General features: G+C 46.0%; 1 long non-coding RNA gene across 1 annotated transcript; it reads right to left on the bottom strand.

Moving 5' to 3' along the window:
• Positions 1-819: 819 nt before the first annotated feature.
• Positions 820-20685, bottom strand: LOC116664356. The gene is made up of 3 exons (XR_004320863.1): positions 20676-20685; positions 14274-14281; positions 820-1740 (listed from the first exon to the last, which is right to left on the bottom strand). It is a non-coding gene; the product is annotated as an uncharacterized LOC116664356 (long non-coding RNA).
• Positions 20686-22027: the final 1342 nt, after the last annotated feature.

The raw sequence follows: 22027 nt of genomic DNA on the forward strand, positions 1-22027 counted from the left end.
GAGAGAAAAGGGAGGAGAAGGGAGCTGGACAACTCTTCCCCAAACTCTCCCCCATAGCATCACACACACACAGGACATCACCGTGTGCAGAAAGCTCTTCCTCCCAAGCCGTGATCACTTGTCTGCACAGACCTACCCAGACTCGCTGGTGTGTGGACGAGGTACACTCCTGAGACCTGGGAGTTTGTAGCTCCATCTCCTTAAACAAATAGCCTTCTGTCTTCAAAATGTCCATCCTAAATCCAGCCTTGAAACAGAAGGATCTTGGATAGTCCACTGTCAATCTCAGATGCATTCTCCTTGGTGTAGGGTAAAAAATATGGATTCTGGAATCAGAAGGATCTGAGCAAGTCTCTTAGCCTCTTTAAGCATCAGTTTTCCCATATATAAATTGGGAATTATCACGTTTACGTCATCAGAATGACAGTCCTTATACAGTACTTAGCACATAGTAGGCACTTAATAAAATATTAGATGAAGGTAAACTGAGTCTTTATACATATGAAAATGTATTACTTTAAATCCTTTTCAAAATTTGTTGTTGCTGCTAATGGAGGCACTGGGGATTGAACCCAGGACCTCGTGCATGCTAAGCACATGCTCTACCACTGAGCTACACCGCTACCTCCTCAATCTTAAAAGGCAGTTTCACTGGGTATAGATCTTAGGTTGACATATTGAAGAGAATATCATCACTGTCTTCCATCTGGGCCAGGAGATTTCTAATTTGGGAGTCTTTAAATTACAAATTTAATTTGTTCAAAAGTTACAGTGTAATTCGAATTCCATACTGGGTGAGGTGTGGTAGTTGGTGTTTTTTTCAGGAATGAGTTCATTTCATTTAAGTTGTCAAATGTATGTGTGTGGAGTTGTTTGCAGTATCTTACTTTTAAAAAAGTAAAATTTTTACTTTTTTACTTTTAAAAAATGTATCTGCAGCGTCTATAGTGATAGCCCTTGTTTCATGTCTGATATTGGTAAGTTGCATTTTTCTTTTTTTCTTTGTCAGTTTTGTTAGAGGTTTGTCAATTTTATTGGTATTTTTGAATACTCAGCTCTTTTTCCCCATTGATTTAAAATTTTTTTCCTGTTTTTAATTTCACTGATTTTGTTCTTGTTTTCTTCCTTCTGCTTGCTTTATTTTGATCCTATTTTTCTAAAGTCTTGAGGTGGGAGCTTAGATTATTGATTTAAGACTTTTTGTCTTTCCTTATATAAGCATTTAATGCTATAAATTTCCCTCTCAGCGTGGCTTTAGCTACAAAACCATAAGTTTTAATATGCAGTACTTTGATTTCATTCAGTTTGATTTATTTTTCCTTAATTTCCCTTGAGACTTTCCTTTTTGACCCATGGATTATACGGAAATGTAATGTTCCCTTTCCAAATAGTTGGAGATTTTTTCATTATATTTCTGCTATTGATTTATATATAAACTCTATGTGATGGTACCTGGAGGTCGGGCTTTGGGGAGGTCATTGGGTCATGAACAAGATTAGGACCACTGTAAAAAAAGCTAGAGAGCTAGCTAGCTCTCTCTTCCTTGTGAGGGTAAAAGAAGTCAGCTGTCTGCAACCCAGAGGAGGGTTCTCATTAGAACCCAACCATGCTGGCACCCTGATCTTGGACTTCCAGCCTCCAGAACAGAAATAAATTTCTATCGTTTAGGCTGCCAAGTTTATGGTATTTTGTCATAGTAGCTTGAGCTAAGACAGTTGAGTCATGTCATTTTTATCCACTCTCTTTTAAGTAGCATCGTTGAGCAATTTACATTTAATGTAATTATTGATATGCTAGAGTTTTGTTTTCTGTGTGTTCTCCCTGTGTTTTGTTTCTCTGTTTTCTTTTTCCTGATTTCCTCTGGATTCTTTGAATATTTTTTAGAATTTAATTTTTATTCATCTATAATTTTTTTGAATCTATCTCTGTGTGGCTTTGTTAATGGTCGCTGTATGTATTACATTAGATATACAAGTCACAGTCTATTGGTATCATCTTTTTATCAGTTCAAATAAAAGTATAGAAACTTTACCTCCCTATATGTTCCTTTACCCTTCTCTATTTATTATATAATTGTCTTAAATATTTCTCCTACACGCATTTAGAGCCACATCAGACAGTGTTATAATTTTTGCTTCAACTGTCAAATGTAATTTAGAAAACCTGAGAGGAGAAGGAAAGTCTGTTGTATTTACCCACATTTCTGCTTACTATACTCTATCTTTTTTCCTTTTGTTTCAAAGTCCCTTCTTTTATTCTTTCTGTTTAAAGAATTTCCCTTAGCCATTCTTTTAAGCTTAGATCTAATGGCAAAAACTTATCTCAGTTTTCCTTCATCTTGGAATGTCTTGATTTCCTCCTTTATTTCTGAAGGATATTTTTGCTGGATATAGGGTTTTTGGTTGATGCTGCTTTTCCTTGTGCACTTGAAAATTGTTGTGCCCTTTCCCTCTGGTCCCATGGTTTCTAATGAGAAACTTGCTGCTATTTAAACTATTTCTCCTCTATAAGTAAGGTATCTTTCCTCTTGTTGCTTTTAAGATTTTTTTCTTTGTTTTTAGTCTTTAAAGTTTGACTCTTGTGTGCTAATGTGGATTTCTTTAGATTCCTCCTGTTTGGGATTTGCTCAACTTTTGAATCTATAGATTTATGTCTCTTGCCAAATTTGGAGAGTTTTCAGCATTATTTCTTTGAGTACTTTTCAACCACACCCCCCTCTTGTTCCAAAACTCTGATGACACAAATATTAGCTCTTTTGTTAGAGTCCAAAGATTATTGAGACTGTTCGTTTTTCAAGTCTATTGTTCTATTTTCAAGTTTACTGATTCTTTCCTCTGCCCTCTCCATTCTGCTACTGAACCAATCTTATTGAATTTTTTTTTTATTTTGGTTATTGTACTTTTCAGTTCTAAAATGTCCACTTTGTTTTTCTTTATATTTTCTATTACTTGGCTGAGGCTGTTTTTTCCTTTCATTTGTTCCAAGCATGTTTGTTGCTTATTGAAGCATTTTAATGATAGCTGTTTTAAAATCTTTGTCAGCTAATTCTAACATCCCTGTCGCTTGATATTGGCATCTATTGATTGTCTTTTTCTTTTTAGTTTGAGATATTCCTAATTATCATTTTTCATTGAAATCTGGTATTTATATTATGAAACTCTGGGTCTTATTTAAACCTCTTTTAGCTAGTTTTTTTCCTGACACCAGTTGGGCAGGGGAAGAGGGGCTTGCAGCCTTTAACTGCCAGGTAGGGGTAGAAGGCAGGGCTTCTTATTGCTCCTGGATGGAGGTGGAGGTGGGAGCCCTGACTCCTCATTAGGTGTCCCTGACACCCCCTGGCTGGGAAGAGTAGGAGTGCCTCATTACTGCTCTCCACGTGGCCTCCGCTGACACCACAGAGGGAGGGACCTCATTACCGACTGATGGGGATAAAATTCCCAGCTCCCTCCCTACATGGCCTCTCTGACACTACTCTGGTGGAGAGGGCAGGGTGCCTCATCACAGCCCAGCACGGATGGAAGTCCAGGCTTCACACTTGGCCACTGCTGCTGTGAGAGGGGGTGTGGCCCCAGGTTTTCCTGTTAGATTTGGTTAGAGCAGAGTTGCTGTCATCTAAAAGTTTCCTGGCTTGCTAGGCTTCCCTTTCCTAATCCTTGGGATGGGAAGAGCAGGCTTTGGTTTGATTGTAAAAATCTGTGCTTATTGGTGTTTCTAGGTTGCCAGCTTCTTCAGCTTCCATTCTGGGGGATATGAGGCAAAAAGAAAACACAGAGAACTCACCATCATTTTGTTCCTTGGGCCTCGACACCCCTGGCTGGTCTGCTGTCTTCACTCTACCTTTCAGAGTCTTTTTATGATTGTTTTATAAGCAATGTCCAGGGTTTCTAGTTATACTTAGTGGAAACAATAGGGGAATGTATGTCTATTTCATCTTCCCAGAAGCAGAAATCCTACTGTATGACTTTTAAAATTAGAAAAAACAATGACTATATATGGTTTTGTGTGTGTCTCGGCGGCGGGGCGGGGAGAGGCGGGGGAGCGTTAAGATACAGCCACATCAAGGCTCACTGTCAGCCTTTTGATCTCATGCCAGGCACTGTACTGGCACTATAGGGACAGAAGAAAATAAGGCACAATTCCAGCCTCAAGAAGCTCACACTGGAGAGGTGAAGCGAGCACACAGGTAAATAAGCACAACACCTGTTACACGTGCTGTGATGGAAATAGGCCCAAGTAAGGAGATCTGTCAGTGCCCCCAGAGGCCTGGCTTCCTGGAGGAGGAGATGCTTGAGCTGAGTCCGTGGGAGCTCCTGGCCCGTCCCTAGGAAAGGTCCTTTCTTGGCAGGTCAGGGCGGGGACATAAAGCTGTGGGAGTGGGGGACAGATGAGGTGGCTATAGCAAAACAGTTTAGAGCAGCACTTTATGTGCATGTGACTCACCAGGATATCCTGTTACAATGCAGATTCTGATTCAGTAAGTCTGAGGTAGGATCCAAGAGTCTGCATTTCTAACAAGCTCCCAAGTGATGCCCGTGGAGCTACTAGTCCGTGGACCACACTTTGAGTAACAAGAGAACAGTATGGACTTTGGAGTCAGACAGTGTTCAAGTACCAGCTCTGGTACCAACCAACTAGGCAAGTTACTTAATCCTCGTCAGTTTCTGCATTTGCAAAATGAAGAAAGACATCAATAGTTCCTGCCCAATTGAGTTATAGTGAGGACGGCAGAGGCAAGGTATGAATAGCGCCTAGCACATCATGAGCACACAGTGAAGTGGAGAGAACCAGGCTCATTTCTCTGCTGCTTCCCAACGGCCCCCGGCTCTGATCACTGGTGCATGAGGCTGCAGGGACTATATGGGCCTGGTGATGGCACATGCAGGGTTAACGTTCGGGCTCTTGCCCAGAGACAAATGTTTTGTGTTGAGGAGTTGCTGCTGGGAAGGAAAAGGAGGGGGGAAAGAAGGCCCCTTTTTTATTATTCTGAGGTGCATTTTAATTTGCACAAGCGACGTTGTATCTGTGATGGATGACACAGAGGGAAAAATTACAGCCCAGGAAGCCCAGCAAAGGGGGAAAAAAATAAAAGAGATCTAGCCAGGATTAAAAACAGCCCATTGTGATGCTGCATCCTGATCAGGGCCTGGGGGCTGGGGCGGTCGGGGAGGGGTGCCCAGGAAGGAAGGTGCCAGGCAGAGCAAACTGAGAATTTGTGGGAATTTGGCTTTCCTTGCCTCCAGCTACCCCTTGCTGCTTCTGATTCTCTGCCCTGTGGCATTGCCACCATCTCTGGGTCTGTTTGGGGGAAGCTCTTTGATCGCTTCTCCCATTAACAAAACACAGGAATCTTGGTGCTCCCTCTTTCCCCAGGGCTTTGTACATCATGGCAACCCAGACAAGGACAGAACAGGAGCAGCCAAGAGTTAGGGATCTAAATGAGGCAGCTCACGTCCTGATTGCTCCTAAGTGAATTACAGAAGGGAGTTACAGACATACTTCTCTTTGGCTACTGTTAGCCTTAGTTCAGAGCATGGGTTCTGGAATGGGATTCACAGACCTGAGTTTGAAGCCTGACTTTTCTGCTTAAGAGCTGTGTGACCTTGGGCAAGTTACTTAACCTCTCTGTGCTTCTGTTTCTTTAACTCTAGAATAGAGATAAAACAGTACCTATCTCATGAAGACTATTGTGAAGATGAAATAAAATAGTGAGATTCTTCTTCTGCCCTGGAAAAACATTGGCCCAGCGAGTTTCAGTGGCATGAGTAGAGTTAGGAAGGGTAGTGATCCTAGCAATAAAACTGGCTGCCCCAGTGCAGACAGCAACCTCCATGCTCATCTTCAAGACTCTCGGGAAGGAGACCTCAAAATATGCCTGATCCAACAGCTAACCTATGTCTCTCCTCAACCCAGGGAGTTTCCTCTCCACAAGTTCTTGCAGGTTGGAAAGCATCTGGCCATTGTCTTCTGTCTAATGTCCCGAGCTGAACTCAGGGAGTCTGCCTGCCCACTCCTTTTTTAGGAGTGAAATTTAAGCAAATCTAAAACTTCTCCATGTAAGACACCAGCTCCACAGCCCAGTATCTCAGCCACAGCTGGGCAGGAAAATAGCGGTGATGTTTTTGGCAGTCAGCTCACCAAATGTTGATGGTGCAGGAATAGGAACCCCTGAGAAGTCATAAGGAACCCTCGTAGGACACCCCTTTTGCAAATAGCAGCTCTCTTCCAGAGCTAGGCACCCCTCACATCCTCACTCGCTTATCAGTAATCCAAATAGCTAACATTTGTTAAATATTTCCTATGTGCCAGTTTTAAGCAGTCTTTATATCTAGATCATGCTGTGTGTTATTTTTCTCTTAGGGAGGTGTGTCTGTACTCTGAATACCAACCTGGGAGTGTTGATTTGAGCTCTTCGGGCGGTATGGTTTAGGGTGAAGCACAATTTGTTAGCACGGGTGTCCAGAGAGTACAGAAGTTACCAAGAAAGAGCCTGCTTTCTGGGACACGTGCGAACTTTGCCTTGTGCGTATATAAGAGGGCAAAGAGGGCAAAAATGTTCAATCAAGTGACTATAAAGTCAACTGAATGCTTTTAGAGACTCTGAGACCTTTGTTCTCCTGTCTCCCTAGTGACTGGGTTCCCATTATTATTTTATGGTGTTCATTTGAGTCTTCATCTGCACTTGGCTCCTGGGAACCCCATGCTTCCCTCTCTGACACAGCCCCGATGTGGGGTCTGGATTTGGGGGAAGGCTTTAGGACCACAGGAAAGAGTCTTAAAGGAATGAGCTCTGAGTTGCTGGCAAAAAGTCCCACAAGCAAGCACTCTCCTGCTAGTGTCTTTTGCCACCTGTTGGACAGCACTGGGGGAATCGATTGGAGTTAGATAAGCCAGGTGAGTCTTGCTGTGCTGTGTGACCTCTTTGAGCCTCAGTTTTCTGTTGTACAAAGTGGGATAATACTTACCCTTCCTGCCTCACAGATTATTAAAAGATCTCAACAATGATCGTTATTAGTTGTGGTCCTATCAGCTTATGTCTAACTAGCCATAGAGGATGACTTCTTGTGGGGTATCAATGCTAGGTGAGGTCCCTCTTCTCAAGAATCTCTCCCTTGTGAATATCTGTGAGGAGCCTGAAATTCTACCATTCGTGATGCACTTGTTTGGAGCTATCATCCTCCTTTATTAGTATGAATCCTTTGGGAATGGTGATATCTTCAGTTTTAACAGGTTATCCCTTAGAAAAATGGTTCTTAATTTTTCTAGAATTAAGACCAGACCTTGTTTGAGAGTCCGATGAAATCTACAGATGTTCTGTCCAGAAACAAGCACAAATTGGGGGTGGCAGTGGGGTCAGAAATCAGCTTCCTTGCCTTGTCCATTCTGTCAGGAGCTTGGCTGCTGTGGACATCTGCTCTTTATGCCTGCTCTGCATGCCCATCCCCTGCTTTTGGTAACTGCCTCTTACTTCCCCTTGGGGACCATATACAACAATGAACTGCCCATTTTCCCAAACACACAGGTGATTTCTCACTGTGAGCACTTGCCGGGGCTCTCTCTGTCCACAGAAGCATGCTCAGCCCACATACATGGAGCAGGTAGGATGCGCTGGGAAGTTAATGTCCCTGGAAGCTATCCTCAACCAAAGATAAGCTGTACACTGGTGGGGAAATGCCCCACTTTCCTGAAGATTCTGTAACGAAGTGCCACAAACTAGTGGCTTCTACAGTCTCCCGGGGTGGGGGTGGGGGCCTCCGTGGAGTCAAGCTCCAGTTGCCTATAATGTAACCTGCTCATTAACACAATTCTATTGTTTCTTCCCTCCCTTGCCTCCCTACCCCGTGCCCCTAATGATACTTTCTGGGACCACCTCCCATTTAAAACAACATTCAAACCTTGTCTCAGGGTCTTTTTTGGGGAATCCAGCCAAAGACGCCACATTTTCACCATCCTTCATTCATGCACTTTGCGTGGAGCCGATCCTACCTGCTGCCCTGAGGTGGGCACCTGACCAAGCTGTGCCACTGAGGGCCATCCCTGGGGCTTTGGCTAAAAGCACAGGGAAAGAGGCCCAGTCTTTTTCACTGGGGTCCCTGGCCGCAAAGACCAGGAAGGCCTGGAGCTACCAGAGTGGCCTCACCACCAAGTAGAGAAAGACCAAGGGCAAGAAGATGGGGAGAGGACAGGAGGGACGATTCCTGATGCCCTGATGTCATCTAGGTCCCAGCTCCACGTGAAACCACACCTACCCATGGGCCATTCCACGACATGAGCCAGCAAAGCCCTTAGTTTGTTACAACTTCCTGCCTCTCATTGGAGCCAGATATCCCCACCCCAGCAGAGGCAATGTTCTCCATAGGACACTGGAGAGTTTCTTGCGCTGTCTCACAGGGTCTGCTGCTTCCAAGGTGGTGAGGGCACAAAAACCGTGACAGCTTAGCAGCCCCCTGCAGAGAGCGGCACACCCTCCCTCACCTCCCAACAGCACATCTCCAGTCAGGACAGGGCCGGGCCCACCTCCCTAGATTAGGATCCTGTGGCCCTGGGCTTGCTGCCCCCCGGACCGGTCTCCCCCAGGTGGGTCACCAGCCTGGAGAACACGCTCGCTAAAGTTCAGGGCAACTCCCCAACTCTGCAGGCCTTGCAGGGGGAGCTCTATGGAGCAGCGGGCCCGCAGACTAGGGCACTGGGCCTGGCTAGTTTGGGGCTAACCTGTGGGGTGTCTGCATTGGGTGTCTCTCCCTCAGCCTTAACTCTCCTTTCCACTAGTGTCTGAAGATAAAGCACTCAGCACAGTGCCCGGCACACCAGGCTTTTCTAAGTGGTCTCTATTACTGCTACTATCACTAGAGCACTGCTACTACTGTCATTTTTTCCCCTGCCCCTCTTTGGGTCTGGTCTTCAGCATCCGTACTTGGATTTTGGCAGCAACATCTTCCTGAATTTATCTTGTCACCCGTATTCCCTCCTCTTCATATCCAAACTCTGTACCGGGGGAGCCTCTGTCCCTCCCTGACCGGGTCCTCCTCTTCCTTTCTAAAACTTGTTTCCTCATCCACCTTTCCCTGAACATACTGTCCCAGCATCCCTTTTTGGAGCTATTCTGCCTGCCTGGATTCTCTCTCACATCTTCCTGTCAAAATTCTGCCAGTTCTCCCAGATTAAGTCAATGATCTTCCCCTGTGTTAGTCAGGTTGGCCTCAGTAACAAATAGCCCCCCAGATCTAAGTGACATGTGGGTGCATAGGAAAGGGTCCTTGCTCATGCACATCACATATGCACCATGGAGGCTGGTAGTCTCTGCTCCATGTCCTCCTTACAGGAGACACTGGCTGCGAGGCTCCACCATCTAGAAGGTAGCCATTGGGTGTTGCCCACTCCATCCAGGTGGTGAGTGGAAGCCATACAACATGGTCTTTCCCATGACTGGTTCAGGGACAAGGCTGGGCTAACAAGCGCCAATAAGATGTGAGGAGAGGCTCGCGTGGGGCTCACTGGAAAGGACTTCTTCAGTCTCACTAGAGAACTACAAGACACAGCTTCCCAGTGGGCATCATATTCATTTCCTGAGATTTCTGTAACAAATGACCACAAACCGGTGGCTTCAAAGAATATAAATGTCTTCTCTTACAGTTCAGAGGCCAGAGGACTGAAATCAGGGCATTGGCAGGATTGGAAGTCTCTAGGGGAGAATCCTTCCTGGCCTCTTGCAGCTTCTGGTGGCTCCAGGTGTCTTGGCTTGCAGCTATGTAAATCCATTCTGTCTTCACATGGCCTTCTCCTCCATGCCTATGTCCTCTTCTGTCTGTTACAAGGACATTTGTCATTGGATTTAGGACTCAGTAAGCCAATGCAGAATGATCTCATCTGAAGATCCTTAACTTAATTACATTTCAAAAGACCCTTTTCCAAATAAGATCATATTCACATATTCCAGGGTATGGACATGTCTTTGGAGGAGCCACCATTCCCCCCACTACAGCAATCTTAAGGAAACCAGCCTGAGAGGGCAGAGCTAACAAATGGCAAAGAACCCAAGCCAGAGCCCTGATCACTCTGTGCCTGAAGCTAACCTTACTTCTCTACTCCCTACATGTGAGATGGGTTTCTTTGTCATTCAAGGCAGATTTCCTATTACTTGCACCCCTTCCAGCTTTGACCGCCTGTGTGTGTCCCCGTCCCTCAGGGATCTTGCTAGACATTCTCCTGGACTCAGATTTCTCCTGCCAGTTCTCCAGGTCTTGGGCCCCTGCTACATAGCACATACTGTTTCCCAGGAATAATTCTGTCCTTTTCATATTGCTCAGGTTTCCCACCCTCCCCTGTCTGTGTCACTCTGGCTGAATTATACATGCAGATTTAATCGATCAGCCATTAACCTCACCTTCATGGAGACCATCAATGTGATCAGGCACCTGCTTTTGCTCAACTCACCTCTGCCAGCAGCCGCCCAGGCCCGGCCCCTCGCCCCTCCAGCTTGTGACTCCCATTCATCACACCTTTGTTTACAGCCTTTCAACCGAGCCCCATCCCTGAGACAGTCCCTGTCCGTGCCAATTTAAATTAATTTTCCCAGTCAGATTTCATGAGACACTGAATCAAAAGCTTTTCTAAAAATCAGAAAGCACTAAATCTTCAGTGGACCCTCTTCCCACTAACATTACAAATTAGTTAGAATAAAAAAGCGTTATGGTTTCCCGGCATGACTTCTGCATAAACCTGCCAGCTCAGTTTATGGCTCAGGCCTCTGTTGCCCTCCAGCTGCTTACTGGATATTCTGCTCATAAAATTTATCGTAAATTTTTAATCATAAAATTTGTTCTATGGCTTGCCTACAAACGGAACTTATGGCTTCCCTGGGGGGAAGTTGCTGGAATCAGTTTTCTTCCTGTTTTTCAAGCCCATTCCCCTGTTTTTCCTCTCTATGCCATCTCCTGTGGTTCCCCCTCACTTTTTGAAAGTCGATGTCAAGAGTTCCTGAAGTTCATTAGCTAATTCTGGCCAGACCTTTCAGTTTGCATGCCATAGGACCCCCTGATTTATGTATCTCTCCAGCATTTAATTTGTCTAAGTGACCCTTTACCTGTTTTTTATTATGACTTACTAATTGCACCCATTTCCTAACTTTATTTTTCTTATTAAAGACAGGTTTTAATCGGTGGTTCATTTCTCAGCCACTTAAAGACCCTGATTAATTTCACTCACCTCCCAGTCATTCAGGAATGGAGCACCTCGCTTGCTAATACTTCTTTGTGCCTGACCTGCCAGGTCTGGACTTGTACTTGAGTGGCAAGTAGCTGCCTGGGTATAGGCACTGGGTCTGGTTCAGATTCTGCCTCCAACCCCTTCTCGGTTGCCTGATATTACTTTAACTCCCTGTGCCCAGTTTCCTCATCTATAAAAGGAGGACGATGAAACCGACTCTAAACCCTCACGATGGGACTCAGTGAGACAGCGCAAGCCCACGAGGTCCTGGCACTTAGTGAGCAGTTAGTAAACACCAACTATGCTTTGTAAATACTAACTACGCTTTTGGGGGAAGCTCTTTTCCATCCAAATAGCCTCATCTAATTCATTCTTTTCTGAGCAACCTCTGAGTTTCTAGCATTCAGCCAGGTTGAAGAGGGGACGACTAGAGCTGAATATTATTACCTGGTTTCCAATGCCAGGTTCTTTTCTTGACAGCACACCACCTCCCAGCCCGTTAGTTCCAAGCCCTCAAGCTGAGGAGAATTTCAGGGCAAAGAGACAACTTAAAACTCCTGAGCCCGTGGGAACCCACCCACTCTCTCAGTCAGGGGCACTGAGCTGGGGTGCAGTCTTGAGTCCTCTGACTCCCTAACCCAGAGCTTCTCAACCTTTATGGGCTGCACTGTAGAATCATCTGGAGATCTTAAAAAACATCCCAATGCCTAGGTCTTGGCCCAGGCCCAGGCCCATTAAATCAGAATCTGGTGTAGGACCCAGGCATTGTTATTTCTTGCTTTTTTTTTTTTTAAAGTGAAATATAATTGATGTACAATATTACATAAGTTACAGGTATATGTACAATATAGTGAGTCACAATTTTTAAAGGTTATGCTCCAATCATAGTAATAAAATATTGGCTCTATTCCCTGTGTTGTACAATATATTCTTGTAGCTTATTTTATACATAATATTTTGTACCTTTTAATCCCCTACCCCTACATTGTCCCTTCCCACTTCCCTCTCCCCACTGGTAACCACTACTTTATTCTCTATGTCTGTGAGTCTGTTTCTTTTTTGTTATATTCACCAGTTTGTCGTATTTTTTAGATTCCACATACAAGTGATATCATACAGAATTTGTCTTTCTCTGCCTGACATTTCACTTAGCATGATAATCTCCAAGTCCATGCATGTTGCTGCAAATGGCAAAATTTCATTCCTTTTATGGCTAAGTAGTATTCCACTGTATATATACCACAGCTTCTTTATCCAGTCATCTGTTGATGACACTTAGGTTGCTTCCATATATTGGCAAATGTGAATAATGCTACTATGAACATTGGGGTGCATGTGTCTTTTCAAATTAGTGTTCTTGTTTTTTTTGGATATATACCCAGGAGGGGAGTTGCCGGGTCATGTGGTAGTGCTATTTTTAATTTTTTGAAAAACTTCCACACTGTTTTCCACAGTGACTGTACCAATTTACATTCCCACCAAGAGTGTACGAGGGTTCCCTTTTCTCCACATTCTCACCAACGTTTGTTATTTGTGTCATTTTTGATGATAGCTATACCAATGGATGGGAAGTAGTACCTCATTGTGGTTATGATTAACATCTCCTTGACGATTAGCGACACTGAGCCTCTTTTCATGCACCTGTTGGCCATCCGCATTTCCCCTTTGGAAAAATGTCTGTTCAGTTCTGGTCATCTTTTAATCTGGTTGTTGTTTGCTTTTTTGATGTTGACTTGTATGAACTACTTATATATGTAGGATATTAACCCCTTATCAGTCATATCATTTGCAAATACCTTCTCCCAGTCAGTAGGCTGTCTTCTTGTTTTGTCAGTGGTTTCCTTTGCTGTGCAAAAGTTTTTAAGCTTGATTGGGTCCTGTATGTTTATTTTTGCTTTTGTTTCCTTTACTTTAGGAGACAGATTCAAAAAAATATTGCTACAGTTTATGTCAAAAGGTGCTCTGCCTATGTTTTCCACTAGGAGTTTTGTGGTTTCCAGTCTTACATTTAGGCCTTTAATCCATTTTTAGTTTATGTTTGTATATGATGTTAGAGAATGTTATGAATGATTAAAAGAAAAAACAAGACCCATACATATGCTGCTGACATTGTTAGTTCTTAAAGCTTCTCAGGTAATGTCAATGTGCCGCCGCAGTTGAAAATCTATTCACTTACACCAGTGCTTCTCAAGCTTTGGAGTAAATCAGAGTCACCTGGAGGGCCTGTTAAACCTCAAATCGCTGGGTCCGCCCTGGGTTTCCAATTCAGTAGTTCTGGGTTGGGGCTGGAGGAATACATATCTAATGAGTTCCAAGATGCTGCTCCTGCTGGACCACACTTTGAGAATCGCTGCTCTGGACCATCTCACTCAAGTCTCACCCAATCATGCAGATGCTCCTGGGTGCCCGACACACTGCATGTCTCCCTTCTGTGTCACCCTTCCCTTATGAGAGCCCTCCCTCCAGAGCTCTGTCCAGACCCCATTCACATGGGAAGAGAAAACTTTAATAAAACAGGAGACATGAGGAAATTCGACCTCAGATAAACAGGGCTGATTATGAAATGAAAGGGCAAGGGGCAGAAGAGTTAATTAACTTGAATGTCTGTGTCACTTATTTAACATATCCCTTCAATAGTAAGAGGTGATTTTCATCCTGTGACCAGCAGCTTTGGTCTTAATAGATGGAGCAGCCAAGGGATACAGGCCACTTTGGAGAAACCTGCTCTCCATCAGATCTGCCACTTCTGACTGTGGGATTGTGGGCAGGTTGCTGACGGCTCAGTTTCCCACTTGGAAAACAGAGGGTTATAACAATACTTGCTTCCAGTAAAGCTGTGAGGATTAGACGAAGTAACGTTTGAAAGTGCCTATTCGATAAATGATAGCTATTATGATTACTGTTATTACCACTACATTATTATTTTTATTATTCTTGGCTTTGCTGCTGTCAGTGCCCCTTAGGTAAAGATTTTCAGCAGTGAGATATGCTTACAGTTTAGTGGAGAGAACCTTTCTTTCATCTGATTAGCAGGAGTGCTTCGGATGGGGAACAACAGCTGCTGTGTTTACCAGGGAAGCTCGGGGCCAGGTTCTGCGACATTCTGACAATCACCGTTAGCCTGTTTTCTGGTGTAAGTCTCTCTCCCTTCTTTACCCACCTTGGTCTCATTCATTATCGTGAGCTAATTCTGTCTCCCCACTGGCTTCTCAGATCCCCCCAAAGAAGCCTTGCCATTCTTCTGTGTCTGACTGGATGCCCACACAGTCATGTTTGGTGGTGGCTGGATGTGAGAGGTCTGAATGAATATGAAAGACCTAAAATCCTACAGAGCAATGAGTGATTTAAAAGCACTAAATTATTAAATGCATAGAAAACATGAGGCGTCTGGGTCTCACTGGCCTCATCTGTGAGGTAGAATCAAGTCTATTTTAACTAGCACTAGGGGAGAAAGGGACGGTCAATATTGAAGAGAAAAGAACACAGGTAGTCCTGAGTTCACATTCCAGTTTGATCTACTGGGTTTACCAGTTCCTTCCTTCCTTCCTTTTTACTAACTAAGCTTTGAGGTCCTCAGGTGTAACGTGAAATTAATGACGCGTCCACTGTGGGCTCCTGTGAGACTAGAGGTATGACGTGTCGGTACACCTGGTGTAGTGTCTTTCCCCTTGGCTGTTAGGTTAACTCCTGACTTCACCCTGCCTTGCCAGGATTTGGACCCAGCAACACTACAGCTTCTGCAGAGCCAGGCCTGGGGAAGGCAAGTTCAAGAAGACACCCAGTTTGCAGCATTTAAGGAGGCCCCGAGTCTCAGGGTTGTACAAGTGCAGGGTCAGCCCTTGAGAGTCAGTGTCTCCATAAAAACTGCTCCCTAGAACCCTAGTCCCCACCGGGGCTTCTGGGCGACTTTTTATCTGTCCATAACCCATACACAATTGTATTTAAATGGTCAGCATGAAAGTGGCTTAGCATCCACTGTGGGGTTCTCAAACCTCCTGGAATCTGTAGCTTTCAAATCCAATCAAAACAGACAGCAAAGTGGTGATACAAGGCCCGCATGTAAAAGCCCAGAGGTGATGGGGCTGGATCCCCGAGTGGCTGCAGGAGGAAGCAGGCTGAGCTTCCCTGTCCCACCCCAGAAGAGCTGAGCACCTTTCACAATCCATCCCGTACCCTTGACTTCCTGATTCAGTCTCTGACGGGGGGCTGCAATGGGCAGGGAAGCTTGTGGAGGTCCTCACTTCTCTGACTTCTGTGTCGTGTCCCCTCGTCAACCATCACACTGCATATCTGAGTGTCCAGGAGGAAGTGATGCTTTAACCAATGTGTAGTAGGTGTGCCGCGGGTGCTGCTTGCTATAAAGTTAAGTTCATTGGCATAGCAGCTAAGCATTTGTTTTCATAATATTTGGGAAAATGTAACTGTCACTTCAAGCACACGAGTTCAGGAGTTTTTGCTTAGGGCAAAGTTAAGTCCCGAAATCAATTTCAAGTTGATTTTAAGGAAATACGGCACATATGCTACTGCAATACGACAACAACTGTGAAAGTGATGCAACAGCGATGACAGTTTGGGAGACACAGCTTTGGGTGATTCAGTGTCAGGAGCAGAAGTGAGGCTGGAAGGCAGGGCTGCTTCCCAAGGGATTTTTAGCGCCCTGCAGAGACTCACCATCTCTGGGTATCAAACACTGCCAGCAGCCCATAAATATCACGATAAATATTTACAGCAACCATTGTGATCATGCTGGGTACCGGCAGAGTGTAAAACTCTCTTCTTAGGGACAGTTCATAGCCCTTTCCAACAGGTTGTCAGAACCCTAGACTCAAACTCCACCCAGGTCTGCAGACCAGGAAGCAGGCTGAGGATGGACGCCTTGGGGTGGGGGCAGGCAGCAAGCTCAAGAGGGCTGAGACCTGCGCCCTTCTTACCTCCTCCGCAGGCTTTCCCAGTGCTGATACTACTTGCCCCTCCCCTTTCCAAGGGACCGCTGCAGAGGGCCAGGTTGGCAGGGGCCAGGGTGTGGGGAGGGGCTTGTGCAAGTAAGAGATGACAGACAGAGAGAAAGAGAGGAGAGAGCAAGAGAACGGAAGGGGGGAGGGGAGAGACTGGAGGAGACAGAAGAAAGGAAAAGTGGGGGAAAAAAGGCATTTGTAAAATTAAAAAGCAGGGCCCCATCAGATGGTGTTGGGCAAGGAAAGCGTGTTACAGGCAGCAGTAATTGGTAATCGGAGCTGATGTGGAGAGGGGATGATTTATGGGAGCATGCAGACAGGGGTGGAATAATTTTTGGAGCAGAACGGGGAACTTACTGAACGCCTGAAACTCAGCTACTTATCCACTCGTTCTTGTGATGAATTAGCCCTTGTTTAAAGTAACCGTGGCTCCATTTTTCATTCTGATTACTACACTTGATATCTTTCTCTCCCTCTGTTTCCCTCTGACCACTGCCCTCTTACCAGGTTCTGGGTACAGAGGCACTGGGTTTGTAAAAACTCATCACCCCTCCTCCTTACCCCTCCCCCCACCCCCAGAGCAATATTAACTCTCAGTAGCCAAGACTAAAACCCAGCTGCCTGAAATATTACAAAGATTAGGAATGTGCAGAATTAGCGAAGACTTGAGATGCAAGACTGGCCTGCTTAGGCATCCTGAATGATTGCGATTTGATTCCCTTGCTGTCTGATGTTGCAAGTCTCTCTCCGGGCTGGTCTGCTGTCCTTCGAGGTGTGAAGAGGAGAGCACACTTCCTCCCTGGCTGGAGCACTCCTTTCAGAGATGGAAAGGCTTTTGAGGACCTTGGGAAGCCTCATGGGAGCTAAATCAAGACAAACGACGTCCTATATACCATGTACCCCTCCTAGCCAACAGTTTAAAATTGACACTGCGCAGAAAGGAAGCAGTTCTAGATATAGGTGGACATATGCCAGTATCATATTTTTATTATTTAAATTTTTTTCTTGATTAAATATACAGCCCTCAGAAATGTAAGCTCCCCTGTGGTCCAGTTGCCACACAAATTTCCATTGGTGGGTGTGGAGTCAGTCTGACAAAAAAGCAATTCATACAAGTTAAATATTTATAGCAGCTACTTGTGAAAATAACACAGGGAAAATATTTATCTGATGCTCAGAAAAAATTTCTGACCTGCTCATGACATCTTTTTCCTTCTGCAACTCTCAACTCCAAACCAAGAAGTCCTCCAAGCCCCAGAGTGTGCTCTCGGTTAGGTTGTTGCGCACACCCAAGCAGGCTGTGTAAGGCAGTGGCCCAGTTTTCACTTTTTTTTTTCCTATTCACTGTTCTTTTTTCTTTTTTTTATTCGGGGTGGGGCAGGTGATTATGTTTATTTATTTATTTAGTGAAGGTACCGGGGACTGAACCCAGGACCTCATGCACGCTAAGCACACGCTCTACCACTGAGCTATACCCTCCCACCCCAGTCTTCATTTATTGTCACTGCTACCATCCCTCAAACTTGGCTGCCTCTATTTTTTCTCCCGTTTGTAGCTAGGATCCTCTCCTCCTTCTCACCACTGGGCCTCGCTGCCCCTTCCGTCTCTGCATTTACCTTCTGCTGGCACCTTCCTCGCCTTCCTGGATGATTCTGTCGCAGGTTGGTTGGGATCATTCCCGTCTCAGCAGATCCCTGGTTCTGCTAGCTTCTGTTCCACTCAACACTGGGGTCCCATGGCCACTGTCTTCACTGATTTCTTGATTCCTAAACCACCTGGGCCCCCAGGTACCTGCACACTCCTTACCTCCAGCTGCTCTTTGATTTCTGTCTCTGGCTTCCATCTTTCAATCCAGCTTCCTGGAGTTCCCTGGGGCTCAAGCCCACACCCGTCGATTCATTTGACAACGTTTGCTCATATCCAGACCCCAGCTTTCCTGGCTCTGGGTTCCCTCTCTGCTTTGATGATCTCCCTTGGCCTTGGAAGGACAGGGGGCAGGAGAGGTGAGCTGTGTTCCTAGTAAACTGTGGGGCAATAGAGAAAAGCTTTGGATTTGGAATTAGGACTCTTAGCATCCAAGCCCAGCTCTGCTACTGATTCTAGGCAGTGGGATTCCCTCTCTGGGGAATAAAGAAAGAAAGTTTCCTCTTGTGGAAATAAAGAGATGGAGTGGTGAGTCACAAAGCTCCTTTCCAGTGTAATGGTTAAGAGCATGTGGTCTAGAGTCCGACTCAGGGTCAAAGCCCATTTCCACCTCTCACTGGTGATCCCTCCGGGCCTCTGTAAAAGCAACTTCCTCAGGTTTTATGAGGATTAAATGAGAGATTGAATACAAAATGCTTATCACAGTGCCCGGCACTCAGTGAACACTCAGCGTTAGCTGCTAATATGACGGTGATGGTGGTGATGACTTACTGTCACTCTATCACTGAGCTCATCTTGGAAGGCTTTTCCTTTCATTTTTTACACAATCAACTTTTTAGAGCTGCATCTCAGTCTTTATTCTGCTTCATCACACTCGTTGAATAAGACCCATTCTCAGCAGTAGATAGCGATGATTCTCAATTCAGTCAGCAGAGATATCAGAATCGCACAGAGGGAAGGGAAAACAGCCCGCGATAGTGGCTGAGAATCACCATCTTAGTCTCTTGCTTCCTCTAATAAGAAAACATCCATCAAGAAGGAGCTGGTTCAGCCTGACGACTGAATCCTCAAGGTAGGCAGACAGGTCTGGCACTCTGGGAGAGGCCCAAGTTCATCCATCATCAGGGCCCTGGCGTCCTTCCTGGACTTTGGGAAGTGTGGTTAGGTACAGGGTGGGGTGGGGCTGGTCCTGGGTGGCAGAGAATGGAGTCAGGAAACTGGAAAGATGGCAAGCGGGGCTGAAGCCAAAACTGAGAAGCAGTCAGAGGGTCCCACCGAAGTTCAAGAGGGCTGGCCAGAGAGACAGAGACTGGAGCGGTGCTGGCCAGGCTGACAGAGCATGACTGCAATGGTACATCGCATGGCAGGCCTCCTCCAGCTCCCACCGGTCTTACTCGCTGGGCTGCCTCGTAGACTGAGTGGGAAGCTGGGCTCAGAGGGAGTATGTGCCCTTTGGTGACCTTCCTATTCTTATCCTACTGGTTGGTGGGGTCCCTGGATGTCATTAGCCAGAAATTCCAGAAAGAAGCCAGTCATCTGGCTCCTCTGGCAGCAGTGAGGATTTAGCGCCCAGCAGCAGTGGGCGCTTTCCTTTTTGTTAGAGGTCCATCTTACCTGCCTGGGGCTTGAAGATGGCAGTCTCCCGACAGGAGCCAGCAGCCTTTGTTTGCTAGAAAGCAGGGCTGACGATACACCTTGGGCCCAGTGAGACTCCGCAAGCTTACACCTGGCCACCTGGAACTCAATGCTTGCCTCTTCAGTCCTCCAGGCATCCATTCCTAGGATAGTTATTGAGCACCGATTATGTGCCAAGCACTTGCTAGGAGATGGAGCTGACTCAGATCCAGGGTTGGAAGGCTAGTGAGCTAACCTACCCTTGGAGAGAAAAACCATCCAGAGCACTTACTTCTCCGCTCTGGGGATCACAGGCCAAGTCCATTAGAAGCGAGCCACAGGAGAGCAGAGAGGTGGCCGGTTCTGTTCCTTACTGTCAGGTCAGCCATTAGCACAGTGCTTGGAAACTGGAAGGCACTCGGTAAACGTCCTGGAAGGGATGCTTCTTGCAAAAGGGGTTGTGGATAGATGGTCCCTGAATGCCCCAGACAAGTGACCATTAACTGCAGCTGTAACGCTCCAGGGTGTTGCTCCACACTCGTGGATCAGCCCACACCCTCACATGGACACCACCTGTGAGGATTCATCCAATGGCCAGCCAGTCCTGATGTGACCCTTTGTGACAGTGACCCCAAGAGGGTGGCGTTATTAGTACTAAGTTCCTACTCTAGTTGAGGAAATTAAGACTCAGAAAGTTTAAATGCCTTGCCTACTATCAAAACCCAGCTTCCAAAGGCTGTCTTTTACCTCAACACAGAGGAGTATGGGGTGAGGGTGCAGAGGTTAGAAAAGGAGAAGAAAGGGCAGGAGGGGCAGATATTACCAGTTTGAAAACTCCGCAGCAGGAGGCAGGGGTTCTAGCCTGGACTCAGGATATACCTTTGGTGTGAGTGTTGTTAGGAGGGGGTGAAGGGGTGAAGCCCTCTGAGCCTGCATCCCTTTGTAGAACAATCATTCAGCAACTCTGACTGGTTGCCAGCTTTCATGCAGAATGGCGTGGGGGTGTGGCAGGATAGAGCTGAGGCACGGACACTGTGGAATTGCTCTCAGGTGACCACGAGCAGGTTGAGATGTGCCTAGAACCAAGTTCAGGTTTGCCAGGTGGCACCAAGGTGGGGTCCGGAAGCCATGCTGTGATTGTTCAATAACCAAACTTCCCTCTTCCTCAGGAACCCCTGCCTCCTTTAAGGGGAAGTGCAAATCTTTTAAGTTAATAATTAACTTGTCATAAGTTCATCAATGCCCCGTCAAGGGAGTGACAGAGAGCGAGGGAGGGGATGCAGGGGAGGGGAAGGGGACCCAGCCCACACCCCAGCCTATACCCCAGCCGGCTGCAGCCCCTGCTCACCTGGCCCATAATAAATAGGATGAAAGGCGCTTCTGATAAATGCCCATGTCAGGGAGAGATTTTACCTTCACTCAGAAACAATGTAATATCTCGGCTATTACCCAAAATAATTTATCAATGTGTAATAGCTTTGTGCAGACCTCAGATAGGAGGGGAGCCGCGCTATCAGAGATGGATGTAGCCTACCTTCGGCTTTTAATTTTTAATGTTCGCAGCCAGCTTTGCATTAAAGGCCAGGTGTCATATAAAGACTTAATGTAAGAGGGGAGTTCATGAATTCTAATCAAAGGAGGAGCGCTCCCTGGCTGGCTGCTGTCACCTCCCGACTGTTCTTATTGATCTTTTGTTTTCTCCCCTCCTGTTCCTCCTGCTCTTCTGTCTCCCCTCCACCTCCTACACTCACTCCACCCCACCCCTCCTCACCCTCCCACCCTACCCTGCGCTGCCTCCTTCCCAAGTCACAGCCTCTTCTTCCCAACAGAAGAGGGAGGGTCTCTGGTTGGCTGGACCAGGGCAGCAACGATTCTATAACATCTGGACTGGGCGCCCAGACTCCAGTGGCCGGACAGCAGAATTCTTTTCCGTTTCTCTTCATTCATTCCATTTTTATTTATTCATTTCTTTTTCACTCATTCATCCAAAAAGTAGTTTTGAATACCCATGAGGGGCCAACCCTGCTCAGCCCTGTGCACAATGTTAGAGACAAGAGAGGTAGTTTCTGCCCCTTAGAGGACTGTAAACCCTTGCTGGGAGATACTTATGGGAACATACACATGGAAACGTGACTTGAGACCCTTATGTGAGAGTTACAGAAAACCCTCAAATGTATTCTCAGTTAGGCATTCCCTGACAGTCTTTTAAAATTTGTGCACCTAAATGTGCGCGCGCACACACACACACACACATCCCATCCAGCATTCACCGCCCATTTCTGTGCTGCATTTTTCTCCAGTGTACTAACCCCCTTCTGCCGCGCTTTGTAAATCGCCATTATTTTGCTTATGATGTCTCCTCCTACAAGAATGTAAGCTCCGTGAGGGCAGGAATTTGGGTCTATTTCCACAGACATGGCCCTGGTGCAGACATAGTAAGTGCTCAGTAAATATTTTTTGATGAATTAAGCAGCCGGGAGTCAAGCTCTGAGGATAAGAGCAGTGGTGTTGCTGTGCGGTGGGAGGGGAGGAATAGTTGTGGCTTCCAGCCTCAGGCCACCTCAACTCCCCTGCCCAGAGTCTGTTCTCTCCCCAGGGGGTCCTCTTCAAAA

The sequence above is a fragment of the Camelus ferus genome, chromosome 6 (genome assembly GCF_009834535.1).
Source record: "Camelus ferus isolate YT-003-E chromosome 6, BCGSAC_Cfer_1.0, whole genome shotgun sequence".
In the NCBI taxonomy this organism is placed as follows: Eukaryota; Metazoa; Chordata; class Mammalia; order Artiodactyla; family Camelidae; genus Camelus; species Camelus ferus.